Source organism: Rhincodon typus, chromosome 28 (assembly GCF_021869965.1).
Source record: "Rhincodon typus isolate 14 chromosome 28, sRhiTyp1.1, whole genome shotgun sequence".
In the NCBI taxonomy this organism is placed as follows: domain Eukaryota; kingdom Metazoa; phylum Chordata; class Chondrichthyes; order Orectolobiformes; family Rhincodontidae; genus Rhincodon; species Rhincodon typus.
In genome coordinates this window covers 14673071-14690030 of record NC_063359.1, presented here as the reverse complement: position 1 = coordinate 14690030, position 16960 = coordinate 14673071, and the positions used below count along the sequence as shown (strand labels likewise).

General features: G+C 38.3%; 1 protein-coding gene across 1 annotated transcript in view; it reads right to left on the bottom strand.

Moving 5' to 3' along the window:
• The window catches only part of tncb (tenascin Cb), a 310123-nt gene extending 293652 nt beyond the window's left edge, over positions 1-16471 (bottom strand). The window contains exons 1-2 of the mRNA XM_048613353.1: positions 16369-16471; positions 10123-10187 (exon numbers count right to left, since the gene is read on the bottom strand). The gene's annotated coding sequence lies outside the window, so the exon portion shown is untranslated. The remainder of the gene's footprint in view (positions 1-10122; positions 10188-16368) is intronic.
• Between the last annotated feature and the right edge of the window lie 489 nt (positions 16472-16960).

The window sequence follows — 16960 nt, the reverse complement described above, 5'->3', positions numbered from 1 at the left end:
TAGATTTTCAACTACGTCTGAATAGGATCAGGGAAATTGGTGCAATCATTATGATTTTAATGCCTGTGAAACAGATTTGGGACAGTTGTAGCTGGATCTAACTACTGAAAAAGGACAGTGACTTGGGAAGGTGGGGGAGATGTAGAGTAATGGGTTAAAACTCAAACGTGTAAATAATAAACTACATCTAGAGAGATATGTAGAGATCTACTTAATGGAGAGAAGCTACTGTGTAGACCTCGTGCTAAGTCTAAGAGTGTAAATAGTTCATTGAATTTTGTATAAAGAGTGACCTTAAAGTGATCTCTAGGCCACCAACAATATCTCTTTAGCAATGCAGAGCAGACAATCACTTCCAAGTCTATCACTACAATAACAGGTAAATTAGTTAACTTCTTATTAAATCAATATATTAACATACTTATGCATTAACGGCTATACTAAAAATACTGCTGAGGAGAATTAAACTGCTTGGGCAGTAATTTTCCTGGAATGCCCTTTCAACCTGAGTGGAACTTTCCATTTAAGAGCTGCTCATTCAGGTCTGACTGGCGATACATTCACATGTGACTATGGGCCCCAAATTGGACTTCTAAATTGACCCACAGCCTAAGAAATTGGGCCTGTCGGAAAATTAGCTAAACTAAATTAAACAACATCCAGCAGCTATTGGCTAAAGTGAAGAGTGGAAACCAAGGTCAATGAGGTCACAAAGGAACCAATTACAATCAGTCTGAGGGTTGTGTATTGGAGAAGTATCAATCAGACTTTCTGGCACCTTGACTTCCAGCCAGTGCCTGAGGCCATGCACTTCACACATCCCCACATGGCAACATGAAGTGTGTTGGCCTGACCCTATTGGATGCTTTGAAGCCTGCTCATGACTTAATTGGCCAAAGTCGAATGAGATAAAAACCTTCACGTGGAAGCCACCTCATTATTGAAGACTTACAGCAAGATTCATGGCGAAAGACTTACATGTGAGACTTGCCTGCGTGGAAGTGGACCAGCCCTACTTTGGAAAGGAAGGAGATTCTAACAGCCCAGCTCAAACACATGGATTGTAGTGGGTAATATCCTTTCTTCAACAAATAGAGCTTGATAGAGAGTAAATATTGTGGGAATTTGCAAAATGCACACATGGTGTTTTTAATCAGGAATAATTTTGTTATTAAAATCAAGTTGAACCGCAAGCTAAATTCTATGTCCCGTTGTCCAGCTCATTGACAAGAGTGCTTGGTTAAAGTGTTTTTATATGTAAACTGGTCAAAGTGTCCAAAGCACAGAAAACACGGTGCAAAAAAAAAAGCAGGCCATTCAGCCCAACTGGTCATTATTAGTGAGCCGTCTCCAAATCTATCTCAACCAACTTCATCCATTTGTACTTTAATTCCTTTCTCCCTCAAAAGCCTATACAGATGGCGGTGGAGTTACGAGGCTGAGCCCAGGACTCGCCTGCTCTCATTGGCTTTCTTTCTTTGGTTTTCTTTCTCCTTTCTTTTCTTTTTTTTTAAAGGCTGGACAGTGGTGGGTGAAGGAGGAGGCCTCTGGTGGCAGCAAAGGCAAAGGCAAAAACTCAAGGATGAGCCCAGACACGGCTCTACCCAGCCCACGGTCTCCCGGCGAGCAGGGAGGAGCAGGTTTCGGGCTGACATGCGTGGCCGTGACTCACAGGCTAGGCTGAGGCTCCAGGTCCACAGATAGACCCGGGCTCCTGAAGGAGTGGAAGCATCAGTGAAAGGGAGGGATGGCGGATCGGTGGCAGCGTCTGGAGGAGGGTTGGATGGGGAACGGGAAGTGTGGAACGTGCATACCCCCAGGCCCATGGCTCCAACTTGTATGCAGCAGTCACAGGAGCAGAGGCCTGTAACCAAGTCCCCAGAGCCTGTAATGGATATCCAGCAGCAACTGAAGGAGCAGCAGAAGGAACAAGAAGAAGATAGAAAGATGAACTCTACTGCAATAAAATCTTGTATTATATTCAGTGTTTCAAAATGGCGTCTGAACATAGTGACGCTTTGTGCATAACATCGAAGAAAACGCTTTTCACTGTAATTTGTATACATGTGACAATAAATCTAAATCTAAATAGCTTCCTACTAAATACAACAATGAATTTAGGCCTCAACTATATCTTGTGGTAGCAAATTCCATTGTAACCACTCTCTGGGTAAAGCAGATTCTCCTGCAGATTTTTTGGATTTATTTGTGATTATTTTATATTTCTGGCTTCTCAACTTGGACACATCCACAGTGGAAAAATTCTCTCTCTGCTAACCCAAATAAGCTCTATTAAGTTAAAAGATGTCAATGATGTCAGCCCATTGTAAATAATTCATTAAAAGTTGTATTTTATGTCATGTGTTACCAGCTGAGACATTCATGGTAATAAATAATAAAAATAAATCACTGGACATCCCGTTTAAAGATAAAAGCTGTTTTCATAAGCTGAAATATACAAACGTATTTGGAATAAATTTTAAGTCTAAGGTCTGTACAAAGTGAATATTTCCTTCTTTGGCATAACAATGATGCCAAGTTGGTACGTGATCATGGACAGATTTCTTGCAAATTGAAAAAGATTCAAAATATACATAACATTATTAATCCTTTCTGGGACATCCTTCAGTTTTAAAGACTAATGGCAGTTTGTGCTAATAACTTAAACAGCTCTTCTTTAGTGTCCACACAGCATGTCAAAGACATTCAATCTATGAACTGGGGAAATTAAAGGGCTTTTCACAAAAGCCATTTGTTAAAGAATGGTGAGGAAATGAAGATGTATTTTTTTCACATTATGCAAAATCTGGCAAAAGGAAATCTACTTTCCACTTACAAACCAGCCAGCTTTTCTTCTTTGATTGCTTTTGAACAGTAAGAAATGTCTTGCCTATCACGATCCCACTTTCAATTACATCAACACCAGATGTCGAACTTCCTCAATGATCGCAATATCATTGTTAAAATTTTGCAACATTTGTTTTTACAGATTCTTATAAAACATAAATGTGAGGCTTGATTTTCATGTTGGGTAACTGAAACCAATTGTCAAATTCACATTTGGATCAGAAATTCTGGGCTGGGGCTGGGAGGTAGAATTTCATGGAGCAGGAAATGTAGAGTTCAGGGTGAATTAATTGGGCAGGAACCAAAAATTTCAATTTTCCTCATAGCAGATTGTGATGCCAAGATTAAGTTAGCAGTGTTTTCTCAATGCGACGTGCCACATGCTAGCATGTAATGGATCCATACTGGTAGTACATTTCTATGCCATGAATCTGTATTAGCATGAGACTTTGGGATGTTTTCTGTGAGATTTGTGCATATTTTTAATGTTAGTTATTGTAAGTACTTGTTTTGTTTTTGAGTTAGTAACATCTGGGTTTTCTGTGCGTCTAAATTACTGGTTAACTTGTAAGTATTTCTGTTGCTGCAGTGATTTATGTTAAAATAGATTTTAAGCACTAAATTTATGAATTTTTTAATATACATTGGTAGGGTTTTACAAACAAAGAAATCAAGCAATCTCTGATTTGGATGACCAGGAGAAGTTTTTTTAAGTTACAGATGTTATGTGGGAGATTTTTTCTTTTAGCATACTTTGTGTTTCCAGGAGTCCTATGACACCTTTGGATGAAGAAGGCTGTATAAACTAGTGCTCCTGAGAAGAGAAGGATGTATGTACTGAAACTGGTTACCGTAGGTAAAGAATTAGTGATAGTCCCAGATCAGAAGTGTTGGGATAAAACCCTGAAGAGGTTATATAAAGATGAGTATATTTAAGCCCATATGTCTAATAGCTCCAGAAAAAAAGCTACCTGAGTTCCAGTCTCTAATTTAAAGACACAAATGACTTAAACCTACCAAGACGTTGGAGACAGTGACTTCAATTTAAATGCTGTATGAGTGGTGGTTTTGGGTATCATATAAGGTGTGTTTTTGGTATGGTACCAAGCATGTATTTTATGTAATATGTAAATACTGTCGTTTTTCTTTTTGATTTATAAAGGTACGTTTTAAGATTAATGGGATTATACTTTCACTATGCTTTTAAAAACCTTTGAATTTGTGTGAGAAAGTAGACAGCTTGGTTTATTCCATTTTAACTTAATTTCTTTTGTTAATAATGTCTGTTAATAAAATGTCTGTTTTATCCTAAGATAAAATCTGCAGTATTGCATGTTAATGCATTGATGAGAGACCACTTTGTTGAAATCAAAACAAATCAAAATCTGATTGATCAAACCAGTTTTCAGCTTGAGATCTGACTTGTCCAGTTATAACATCAGCTGCAATCATAGCACTTTGATATTTACATCCTGCTGTCAAGATAAAGCCACCAGCCCACAAGAATCTCCTGGCACCTGGTACACATTCGTTAAACGTGATGTGCGTACTTTGATATTGTACAGTTATGCATGAACTTAGTGATTTTTTTTGCTGGACTCACTGGTCTGGGCCTCATTACAATATTTAAAGTGTTAGCTCCACTTCTGCCGCAGATTGGTTATTTGCCTTCTATCCTGTTTCCAGTCAAACCCAAAAGGAATGGGCCAATCTGGGTCAAAATTCAGACTTCTAATTTCTATTTCCGGGTCAAAGCCTAAAGAACTGATAAGTTCTGTTCTGATTGGAAGAAGTGAGTGGAATGTAATGTAATAGAATGGTCACAATGAAACTGTGAAAGGAAGAATTCACAGAATTCACACAGTGCAAAAACATGGGCAACAGCATGAAGAGTGGAACAATTAACTATCACTTAATAATGAGATGAAGATGTTAAGGTGCACATTTGGTGTAATCAGAAAGGACAAAATTAGGAACCAGCACATCAGGAGTTCAATAAGGGGTGTTGGAGCATGGAAGAAAATATCCAAGAAAAGATTGATATGGGATGACCATCTGTTGCACAGAGAGAGAGAGGAAATATGAGGCAAAAGATAGCGATGGGATTGCCAGGAAGAAGGAAGAAAAGGAATGCTGAAGACCAGACTGAAAAACGTGCTGGTGAAGGACCTGCATCAGAAGAGTGATTGACAGGGGGAGTTAGAGAAGGGTGACAACCAACATTGTAGTAACTCCAAGAAATTAGGAAAAGCTCAAAGAAGAAGAATAACTCAAAACCAACTGAAAACCACCTTGTTTTTTTAAATAGCTAAAATCTCTCCCTTAAAGGACAGAAATACCATGCTTACTGGGAAATATCAGTTTGTCTTTTCTTATGTTGATTTCTCTGTGCATGACAAATTAGGATGTATCATTCTGGATGGACACAATCACTGTGAAAGTCACAATTATCCATTAGATGTGTTTCACTTCAGTGCAGAATGGTGGCAACAGGTCACAAATGCTATGCGAGGCCAGGCAGTTGACTGAACAAATGACATTTATGTATACTAGAGTAAATGTGTTAGTTCGAATTAAGTTACAACAAAAAGGAGTAAAATCGCTATCAAACCAAAAAATGTTTTGTATGACATTTCCTAATTCAATTTCCTTAGGTTGAAGAACATCTTTGCACCATATTTAAAATAATTATGACAGTTCATCACGTGTTAAAATTAGCCACCTCAAAATTAAGAGCTTTCAAATTCTCATTCCCCAAATCCAAACCCTTCCATGGCCTCTTCCCAAATCCATATCTGTGTTATTTCAAATTGTACAAGCTTTAGAGTCCACCACTCTAGTCCTCCATGATTATCTTCTGACACCACCACCACCCTCTCCATACTTACTCCACCATCCTGTGGTTGTAAAGGTTTGAGGATAAAGGGGTGGTAGGAGTGCTTCTTGCCTTCAGTTAGCTGGGGACTAAATTTTGGAATCCCCGCCCTAAAGTTTTCCACCTCTCTCTTCTTCAAGCCACTTTTTAAAACCTACATCTTTCAGCGTGTTTTTGGTCCACAAGCTATTATCATGTTCATATTCATAGAATCCCAACAGTGTGGAAACAGGCCCTTCAGCCCAACAAGTCCACACCAACCCTCAGAGCATCCCACCCAGACCCATCCCCCTATAACCCACCTAATCTACACATCCCAGAACACTACAGGCAATTTAGCATGGCCAATCCACCTAGCCTACACATCTTTGGACTGTGGAAGGAAACCCACGCAGACAACATGCAAACTCCACACAGAAAGTCACCCAAGGGTGGAATCGAACCTGGGTCCCTGGTGCTGTGGGGCAGCAGTGCTAACCACTGAGCCACCGTGCCACCCAGTGTTGTGGCTTAGTGTCAGATTTATGCCTGATAATGTTGCTGTGCAGTGCTTTGAATGTTTTACTATCTTAACAGCACTATGTAAATGGAAATTAATATGAATAAGATTTTTGGGTTGTTAATAATACATATGTGGAAGGAATTGAGTAATTTATTGTGTATTCATTAGCTTTCAGCCAGCACAGCAGAATGAAATATTCCCTTGTGACAGAAGTGCCAGGTAGGCAGCCCATTCTGAATAATTGATGGAGTTGTGCTGAAGACCACACACAGAGCGTTTTGTTTCTCCTTCAGTTAAAAATAAAATGCTGTTGAAGGTGACGACAGTAAAATTAAGAAAAGCTCAAACCATGTCTGATAAAACAGGCTCACGATAAAAGTAATTATTCTGCAAACTATTTACGATATTCGGAAGTTTCAAAGTAAATCCTATGTGGTGTCTTGTACTGCTAACAATTTGAATTTTTTTTTGAAGCCAGGGTTGAGTAGTTAATGATTTTTGCTAAATAACTATGACATATCAGTGTAATCTTATCTCATATGACAAATGGAAAAAATATGCCAATCAAACGAGCTAGTGAGAGTAACATTTTTTTTAGGAAATGGTTAAACATAAAGTTATTGATAACTCTGAATGAAGATAAAATATAAAACACCGCAAATAATAGAAATGCAAGCGGCTGAATCTTTGTTCTAGGTGCAGGACCCAGTGTCGGATGAATTTCTGGTTACAGACACTGGCCTTTGATATTTGGCATGCTTTTATTTGATGGGCTACCAAATAATTGTCAAGGTGTGCACTTGAGTGAAAATGAGCTTTCAAGGCTGGAGCACCAATGGGAAGACCTCCAGTACACAAATTGGCCGTCTCGACATCACAGGTGGGCACTGTCAAGGTAAAATGGGTACACGAATTAAGAGCATGATGAGCCATTCGGCCCCTCTGACCTGCTCCATCATTTGATAAGTTCATAACTGATCCGATTGTGCCCTCTACTTTCCTCACAATTCTGCATACCCTTTAGCTCCCCTGTCAATCAAAATTCAATATAACTCTGCCTGAAAAATATTCAGCAACACACTTCCATTGCTGTCTGTAGAAGAAAATTCCAAAATCACTGACCACCTGAGAAAAGGAAAATATTTTCCACCTCTCCATCTTGAATGGGAGGTCTTTTATATTTAAATTGCATACCTTACTTATAATCTCCCCCATGAGGAAGGATATTCTTTCAGCATCTATGCTGTCTAGATGCCTCTGGATCTGATAAACCTCAATAAGATTACCCCTCTTTATTCTAAATTCCAGTGGATACAGGCCTAACTTTGTCCATCTATTCCTCATAAGATAAATTCTTCACATCCAAGAAATCACCTGAGTAAACCTTCTCTCATGGAAATGAAAGGAGACAGATAGAGAGGACATGCCTCAAGGTGATTTTAAATATTTATAACATTTAAAATGCAAGAGCTGCTAAATTATCACAATTAAGAGACATCCCCATCACTGGCTGGACAGTGGTCCCAGCTGTACTTGCTTGGTTATGGTGGGTTCTGGGAGGTTTAGGATGGTTAGTGAGCACCGGCTCCCATACCATTCTAGTCTAGCTATTTTCATCTTTTGGCTGTGGTGTGGACTCAATGTGGGGGCCTAATCAGTTTCTTTCTCATTGTCCTTAACAGGTTCTTTTATTAGCCTAATGTGCTATCCCTTGCTTTATCACTCATCTGATCTTCTCAGAACAGAAATGTCTCAGAGCTTGGCCCATGCCATGATAACACTTGTGGCAGGAAATTATGAATTCAATTGTCCCCAGTCCCATATGCTCAGCTTCTGAAAATCCTGCATGAAGTCCTCCATAAGCAGCTTGAGAAGGTCCTTTAAGAGTAGACTGAAGAACATGTCTCTACACACATTCATGTGTAGTTTCCTTCAATAATTTAATGTGAATGCAATACATATTTTGTAGCCATTATTTTTGCTTTCAAAATCTGAGATCATTTAAGTAGCTGTTCATAGTTATAGTGCTGAATTATCTGATGAAACTCATTTTCTAATAAGCCCGTCATCTGTATATTAAATGCTGATTACGAAAGCTCAGTTGTATTTTGTTTCATCTTCGAATTAATGTTTAAATCTATGCTTCACTACTTTTGATGTTCTGCAAATACTTTCACTGAAATTTTAGTTTTCTTTGAAATTACATGCCACCAAAACATTTATCAAGAATATTCCAGATTAAACATTTTCAACATATGTTTCCACTTACACTTCTATATACCTTAAAATAAAATTCATAATAAGCGTAATTCAGTAAACATGTAGAAAACCCTGCACTTCAACAAATAATCAGAAATATTGCCATTTAACTTCCTAACTGCTCTAAAAACAATTCATCAACACCACAGAGAATACTACTTAAATAGGATGTGCTTTATTATGGCTTTGTTGCAAATTAATTATTCATAATATTCACATCACAAATTCCAACATTTTCAGTCATAATGTTTCACAGTTGATGCAGGTCACCAGCAATATTGCACTCTCAAAAGCATTGGACAGAATGTTTACAGACACATGTTTAAATCCTGATGAGGAAGTCATGAATGCAAATAGCTTCAACATCTTTAAATGCAAGTAAGCACACTTCAGACAGGAAACATCAAATTTTGCAGTATGGGAAGAGGGTACTGATTTATCAGATTGTTGTCGACCAGTGGATGCAGCAGAAACTGTTAACTCTTTTAGTTAACCTGATTAAATTCAAACCAAGCATGCTGACTCTGATTGGTGAGGGCATTGCCATTGGATGCAGTAAGGATCCACAGCCCTCTCTTATCAAGAAGTTTATTTTCTTGTCTTTCGGTACTGAAGAGTGTCAGGCAAAAAAAAAAACATGTCTCTTGGCTTCATGTCTCTTTTTAATAATGTTTCAATTCTATACCACCAAGCAATTGTTTAAAAATGAGTGAGTGTTAGAGGAGTGAGCATAGATACAAAGATTTAAAATACAGGTAGTGGAGACACGCATTTTTGAGAATAATTGATAAATGATGATGACTTGTCTGTCGCAAAGTTGAATTTCTATTATTTCTCTTGTCACCCACCTTTGCCTCTACTTCCCTGTGGTCTTCTATCTGGTCTATTATGTCCCTGTCATTATTGGAGAAATTACAGAATCCCCTGAACTTACTCGCATTTGTGCTCTCCAACAGAGGTGGAAATCATACTGTGCCAGAATGATAGATTGTGCTGCTAGCTATAACTCTTTGGGGAACTACATTGACTGTATCATCCCTGTCAGTAGCTCCAGAAAACAAGCTCACCAGGGATATCAGAACTGAGATGCCAATCAATATAAAGAGACATATACAAGCATTACTTATTTTTTCCAAATCACCTTCATTTAAACAGAATACTGTAGGTTTAATTTTCTCCGAATGAAAATTCATATTTTAGCTCCTGCATTTTAAGATGTCATATTTCACATAAGATCATCTTTACAATTATATAGTTTTTAGGGAGTTTAGAGATAAGCCGGTTGAGTCCTAATACACGATAGAGTGCAGTATTTCATTTAAATATTACTATCGACAAACACTTGTATTCCTGGAGAATTGAACTCAAATCCTTCAATAAGTCTACTATCCTCAGTTCCAAATACAATACAGATGGAATTATTTCATACTATCCAGTCCTCACATCAGAAAATGTTAACTGAATGAACAGCATTTTCTCCAGACAATCTTTGCATGAATTGGGCAGTTTTACTGCTCCTGTTGCTCAGAGAAGGGTGTACTTAACTTTTACTAAGTGAAAGCAATAATTCCTATGTGTACCCATATTGCTGTACATGGACCTTACTTGTCTATGTGGAATATTTACAGAAAAGTCTTACCAAAAGTGAAGCGGATAGTTCCATCAGGTTCTCACTGGTGTGCAGTTTGAAGTGTGAAATTAAAGCTGAAAGTGTAAGAATGTAATATTTACTGATAATAGCCTTGCAATGCATTCTGAGTTATTAGTCTGAACACATGTTCAGTGCTGACAAGCAAAAGATCAGTTTTACATACAAGATCAAATCACACCTTGAATAATCAAACTAAAGTGTGTTTCATTTTAACCAAAAATGCTGCCTGTGGTTACAAAATCAAGGTTGTTGGAGGTAAATTCTGTAGGAACATTCAGAAAGAAATTGGATATATAATTCAGAAAAAGAATAGATCAAGGTTGAGGAGGAAAAAGTCTTGGAGACTGTGGGCTAATTAGTAACTCTTTCAGCAGGTACCAAAGCAATGGGCTTTCTGTGCTCTATGTTAGGCGAAAGTGACCTATGAGAGGGTCAGAAGGGAAGCCTACCTGTTGAGATAACATAAGTTGAAATCACTAGTATTACATTTCCCATGTGAACATACAGATATGTTTATGATCAATGTTCAATTGATCAATCAAGTTGCAGAACAACTGACTGTTACTTCATGTGATTCACCATCACTGCACAACTCTTCTCCTTAAAATCAAGTTCAGGCTTCGCATCATTGTGAAGGAATTACAAAAGAACATGTCTTACAGATCCTCACTTCAAGCAACAGCATGTTGCTCAGCAATAATGTGTGGCTTAGATCCATCAGTAAAGAAAGATAAAGGCTGAGTACATGGATAAATATTCCAAATTAAATCATATTTGTGTACTGGCAGTGAAATAGATAAAAGCTGAGGATACTATTCAAAAAACTATGATCTGATCAGTTTTCTTCACTGGATATTGGCTTTTAATATAGTACATAGTAAAATTTTAATAATATCTGAATGCTTCTTGAATGACAGTTTACTAAATGATGCATGCAGTTAACAAAAATACAGCATATTATGTATCCAAGCAATTGCAAGATCTGATGTATCTATCATTTGTTCCAGCAGGTAGACTTATTTTGGTCTCAGAGGAGATGGAAGAAGTTGCTGCAGCTTAGAAATTGCTTTGCTCAGGTTTTGCACGTGCTGTTACTTTATTTGCCAATTTTTGAGGAGTTAACTCATTTAGACGAAGCAAGCTGAGATGTATGCGAGAATTAGTAATGCTGACTTGAAAACATTTGAGGTTTGCAAAGACATGCAAGCGGAAATTCATCTGTGACACTAGCACAAAATTAGGGTCATTGAATTTGCCCTAAATCCCCTTCCCTTCCTGTACCATGTACTTGCTGATACTCAGTTCCAGTTCAGTCAATAGAACAGGCTACATAGAAGTTTAATAGGCAAATGTTGAATTTATGGATATAGTAGTAGGGGCCTTCATTGGTGTAGCTCTAGGGGCAGAAGCTTTCATCTCAGTTTTAGTCATGAATTCATTAATCATTCCAACACATTCATAGACAGTAATTGTACTGCCAGCAAGTCTCCTTCAAACTTGAGTCCAGGGCAAAATACAATTGTTAGTTCCAAGATTTATCAGGTTTTCTGTATTCACAACCAGGCGAGGGATTGAGGTGTCACTTGTACATCAGGTGACCATACCAGCCCTATCCAGTCTGGCTACCACTGAAGGTGGTCCACATAACCCAGGGGAGATTGAAGCCTGATTGCTGACATGTTGGGTGGGAGACAACACGTTTAGTTGTTAGGCTGTTCTTCCAGGCTTCATCAGTGATATGGTGAAGTTTGCTTCTTGTCTGGAGGTTTGATTTTATAGAGGCACGTGAAGAGTTGGGTTTAGGGGGCACTTGAAGATCTTGTGGATAGATGGTGCTGCTGATCAGAGTTAGTCCACTGCATGCTGCTGCATCCTGTTGAGTGGAGGGAAGCGTGACATGAAACAGAACGGGTATCGACTCAGCTGGAATAATCTTGGAGGTCCAGGGATTAACCTCATTACTGAATCAAGTTGTGTGTCAGTGAGTTTGGCATGATGACCTTAGGCTCACACCAGAGCACAGTCTTTTCAGTTACTGAAAATACCGGAGTTATGTCAAACGTGTAAAGAATGATGGTGTTTGCATACCAGCTTGTAGATGATGTTTATTTGTGTCTTGGTCTTTTTTTTGGGTAGTCTTTTGGAGGGGGTGATGACAAGTTAAGAGATAGTCAAGGCTTGCCTCAAGATAGGTCAGAGTTTCATATTCATAGAATCCCTACAGTGTGGAAACAGGCCTTTCGGCCCAACAAGTCCACACCGACCCTCAGAGCATCCAACCCAGACCCAAGCCCCTATAACACACCTAATCTACACATCCCTGAACACTACGGGCAATTTTTAGCATGGTCAATCCACCTCGCCTGCACACCTTTTGGACTGTGGGAGGAAACCGGAGCACCCAGAGGAAACCCACGCAAACATGGGGAGAATGTGCAAACTCCACACAGATAGTTGCCCGAGGGTGGAATTGAACCTGGGCCCTTGGTGCTGTGAGGCAGCAGTGCTAACTACTGAGCCATTGTACAGCCCCAGCAATCAGCCTACACTTTATAGCCACAGAATTTAACATTTGGAGCTTCAAACACCTTACAATGTTCAAGTTGGAAGTTAATCAATGGACTTAGCTGTGTTTGGTTGCAGAACTTGTAGAAATAGTCAGCCATTTTTGATGGATCAAGAGTTCATCAAGACTTCCATAACCTGACAAAAATTTTGCCTGAGTTTTCAAGGTAATATTGTCAGTGTAAATAAATTTCCTTGACACAGTGACAGGTATGTTGCTTATGTAGATGTTAAAAGGAGTGGATGATGTGACTGGGGTGGACCGTGGGAAGCTTTTTGAAGCCCACTCTGTCAAAAAGAATTGATCAAACAGATTCCTGAACTGTCAAATTTTTAATTAATGTCATCAAAAGAGTTGCTGGATGTGTTGCGGAGGGTGATGAATCTTTAGATAGTTCTACCTCAGAGGACAGTGGAGGCACAATCATTGAGCACATTCAGCCCAGAGACTTACAAATGTGTAATCAATTTTATTTATTTTACAATAATTTAATAATTACCAAAAATATATATTCTTAAAGTGTCAAGACAGGATGATAGCAAAATGATTAATGATATTAAAAAATGTGTGAATTAATTAACCTCTGCTCCACAATAAGGATTGTTTCTTTTTTCAGAATGACCTGTTGCATTATGTAGTCACCATCTGATTGTCAAACTCTTTCAGGTATCCTGCTAGTCATCCAACCCATTGCTTGAGCACAAACATTTGATAAGTCTCCTGACTACTGACCTTGGGACCCTGGCAGTGAAATTTGCTTTGAAACTGATGGAACCATGTGCCAGCTGAATAGAATTAAATTAGAAGTTAAAATGTCTCATAAAATGAGCCTCACAATGTTTAGCTAACCCTGATGGTGGGAGTGAGGCATGTTCAGGTCAAGCACACATTTTACTAATTTTATCTTCTATTGACTTCAATGAAGAGTAAAATTGGGTAGGATATAAAACAGACAACAAAACAGTTTTGGCTGATGGTGAATCCACACTTCCCCTTAATCTCTCCCTCATTTTCTAATGACTTAACATGATAACTCACTGCCCTGCAGCAAGATGTCCGATTTTGCTCCTAATTGCAGCTTGGAGCTCAAGTTGTGATTGATACTTAGATGGAGTTAGCAATCTCCATAATATTGTCCTGATTGAGTTGTAGCTGGTCCAAGAGAGGAGATTCAAGTTCCTTCTGTTGATTTTGACAAAAAGATGTTTCCATCATTTAGTTAGCTCTCAAAATGTGAGCCCCATTTTAATATGAGGCCCAATCCAAACTAAACAACTTTCTTACCCTTGCAATGGAAAGGATAAGAAGTGAGGATAACATTCAATAACATAATCATTTGATCGGTTTTCTTTTTCTGGGATTGATTTATCAATGTGCCAGTCACATTTCAAAATCTTAACATTGCCAGAATGCCGCTTGTAGGCAATTATGGCTCACTGGCATCTGTGTTAATCACATGTCTTCTTTGTCTAAGTTATTCAAACTTTAATGTTTCTGTCAGATATCCTCAATGACGTGCTTCTATTATGCATATTGGACTGAATGCATGGAAAAGCACTTGGAATTTTTTCAAGTATAACAATGGCATGGGCCTTCACTTTTTTATTGTGTCCCGTTATTTATTGAGAAAGATTATAGCAGAACCTTTTGGCTGGGTTTTCAATTTGGCTGCTGAGGACATGTGGAGATTTTGCAATTTCCATTTGAATCAAACTAGGTAGGTCATAAATCTTTCAAACACACAGCAATGCTTTTTGACAAGGGGAGTTATTTCAATCATCTGCGTATTAGCTTCCTTATTGAACTATACATTGGCCATTGCTTAATATGACTCAACTTACCTGCTAGTGTGGCCATATTATTTCACTGCTGCCACTGCCCTGACATACCATTGCTTACAATAAGATTTTGCATTTGCAATGTGCTCTTGCTTCATGCTGATGGAAACACTAGATGAGTAACTGCTGCTTCTTCCATTTGATATGCATGGGTGGAACTTACCTCTGCCCTCCACCGTAATGTATTTCGCTTTCTTTGAGATTTTACTGTGCCTTCTATGAATTATTATGTACACTATCCAACATTCATCATCCAAAAATTTCATTACCAACAAAATGTATTCACATTGTGTTAGATAACTGGATAAATAATAGAGAATCAAAGCATAGAAACATAAACTGGTTACAGAACAGAATAAGATTATTCAGCCTGTCTGGTCCTTGCTGACACTCTGCAAAAACACCTCAACTAGGTGCCTGCCTTGCCTTTTCCACATAGCCCTGCAAATCTCTTCTCTTCAGATATTTATCTGATGATCTTTCGAAAGACACAATTAAATCTGCCTCCACCACACTATCAGGCAGTGCATTCCAGAACCTAGCAACTCACTGATAAAAGAAGATTTTCGTAAGTATCTTTTCTGATGCACTTTTCTAATGGCAAGAGGGAAAGCAGATATAGATCACATAAAGGCACAGATGCACCAAAGCAATGAACACATTGTGCAAACACAAGATGAATGAGGTTGAGAGTGCTCAATATTTGTTACTACATACACGTTATCATGTCATGCTTTTTCCAAAAATGCAATCTTATAAATTTAAAATGATAATCTTAGAACAGCTCATGGAGAGTATTTGCTCTTGTTTCTTTTCTTGCTAAGGCTATATCTTATTACCAACTGGCCTCATCGTCTGCATATTCAATTTATCCTGCTTTAAATATCAGTTTTATTTTGTTTAGCCAGTATTTGCAAAGGAATTCTGGCCTGACTTATTTGTGACAGATAAAATCATAGACTGCCAGGGTAGAAATTAATGAAGCCCATAATGCTGCTCGTTAGGTTTATACTTATGTGCAAACACTGCTCATGATCTTATTGACTATATTCATCTTTCCCAGAAAATAGGCTTATCTTTCATTTTAATAATCTGAAATACGCTGCCAAAATAGCTGGAAGCTGTCCTCTAAGCTATTTCATTGAATTTTCTACCATACACCAACTGTTTTGTTCAGAAAATGTTAATAAATTGTAGTAGCTTCCTGAACATAGGACTATTTTGTGAGAAAGCATGCCTTGTTGCAAATATATCAAGCAAATTGTGATTTGCATTTTGTTCTGTGTATATTTCTCCAACTGCAGACACTTTGTAGTACAGATGTGTATTTACAAGGCCCTGCATTTAATTAGAATTGGAAACAAACTTTCAGCAGATCTGTATGTGGCTTTCAAAGAACCAAAGATAGCACATTGAAATACAATCAAATGTGTGCCGTGACTTCTGTCTGGACTGAGGGACTGCTGGCATTCCTTAATACCTGTTCTCTAGCACTTTGCCAAGATTAGCACAAGAGTGTGAGATAAATGCAATTGGAGTTAAAGCTTGATAAAGTGCTTAAGGAAATAATGTTCTTTGGGGAGATGAAGAATGTGTCCAGCACCAGACACTGCTATAGTTATAAGCCAGAAAAGGGCTGTAAACAGCTAAGCTTTAAGTTTACAGCTGACTTTAATCACAAGCATCCTTAAGGTCTGAAATGAAAGCTGCTGATCAACAGTTGGATTATGCTGCGAAGATAAAGGTTCAACTACACCAACAAACATCAGTAGCAGGATATCAAAAAACACCTCTTGCAAATGGATTTTCTTTTAAAAAGCAGGTATTTACCTTTAATGGTTCTGAAGTAACAACAGTGACCCAGTTGAAAGTAGAGACACTTCTCAGTGCAGCTGGGCAATAGCTCCTGCTGTTTCTAAAGAGATTGGAAGAGTGAGGAGGCTTTGCTCTGTGCTCCTGTTTAAATACCACAGGTCTTCAGCTGCATTTGTGCTGTAGTCCCTTGCACTCCCAAAATAGAGACCCTACCACAAGTCAAAGATATCCAGCTCAAACATTTAAGGGTACCAAGGGAGAGAAGGGCTGCTTGCAAGTGGAAAGCTGTGACTAGCTATTGGTTGAACATATACACACAAGATTGTAGGAGTATTATTGAAGCCAGCAGCAACTCAAAAAAGGTGTTTAATTTACAATAGAGGAATAAAAATGAGGCGGAGACTCATGGTCAGAAAGTGCTTAAAATAACAGAGAAGCATTTTCCCCTGTTTGTGTTCTCTCAGAAGAAAAAGTAAAAGAGACATTGGATTTCTGTGTCATAATTAAGCTCATCACCTCTTACCAAGTGGGATTAAAAATTTACATTGCATAGAGCATAGAAGATTTTGTTTGCTATATTTCATTAAAACAACAGTTAAACAACACT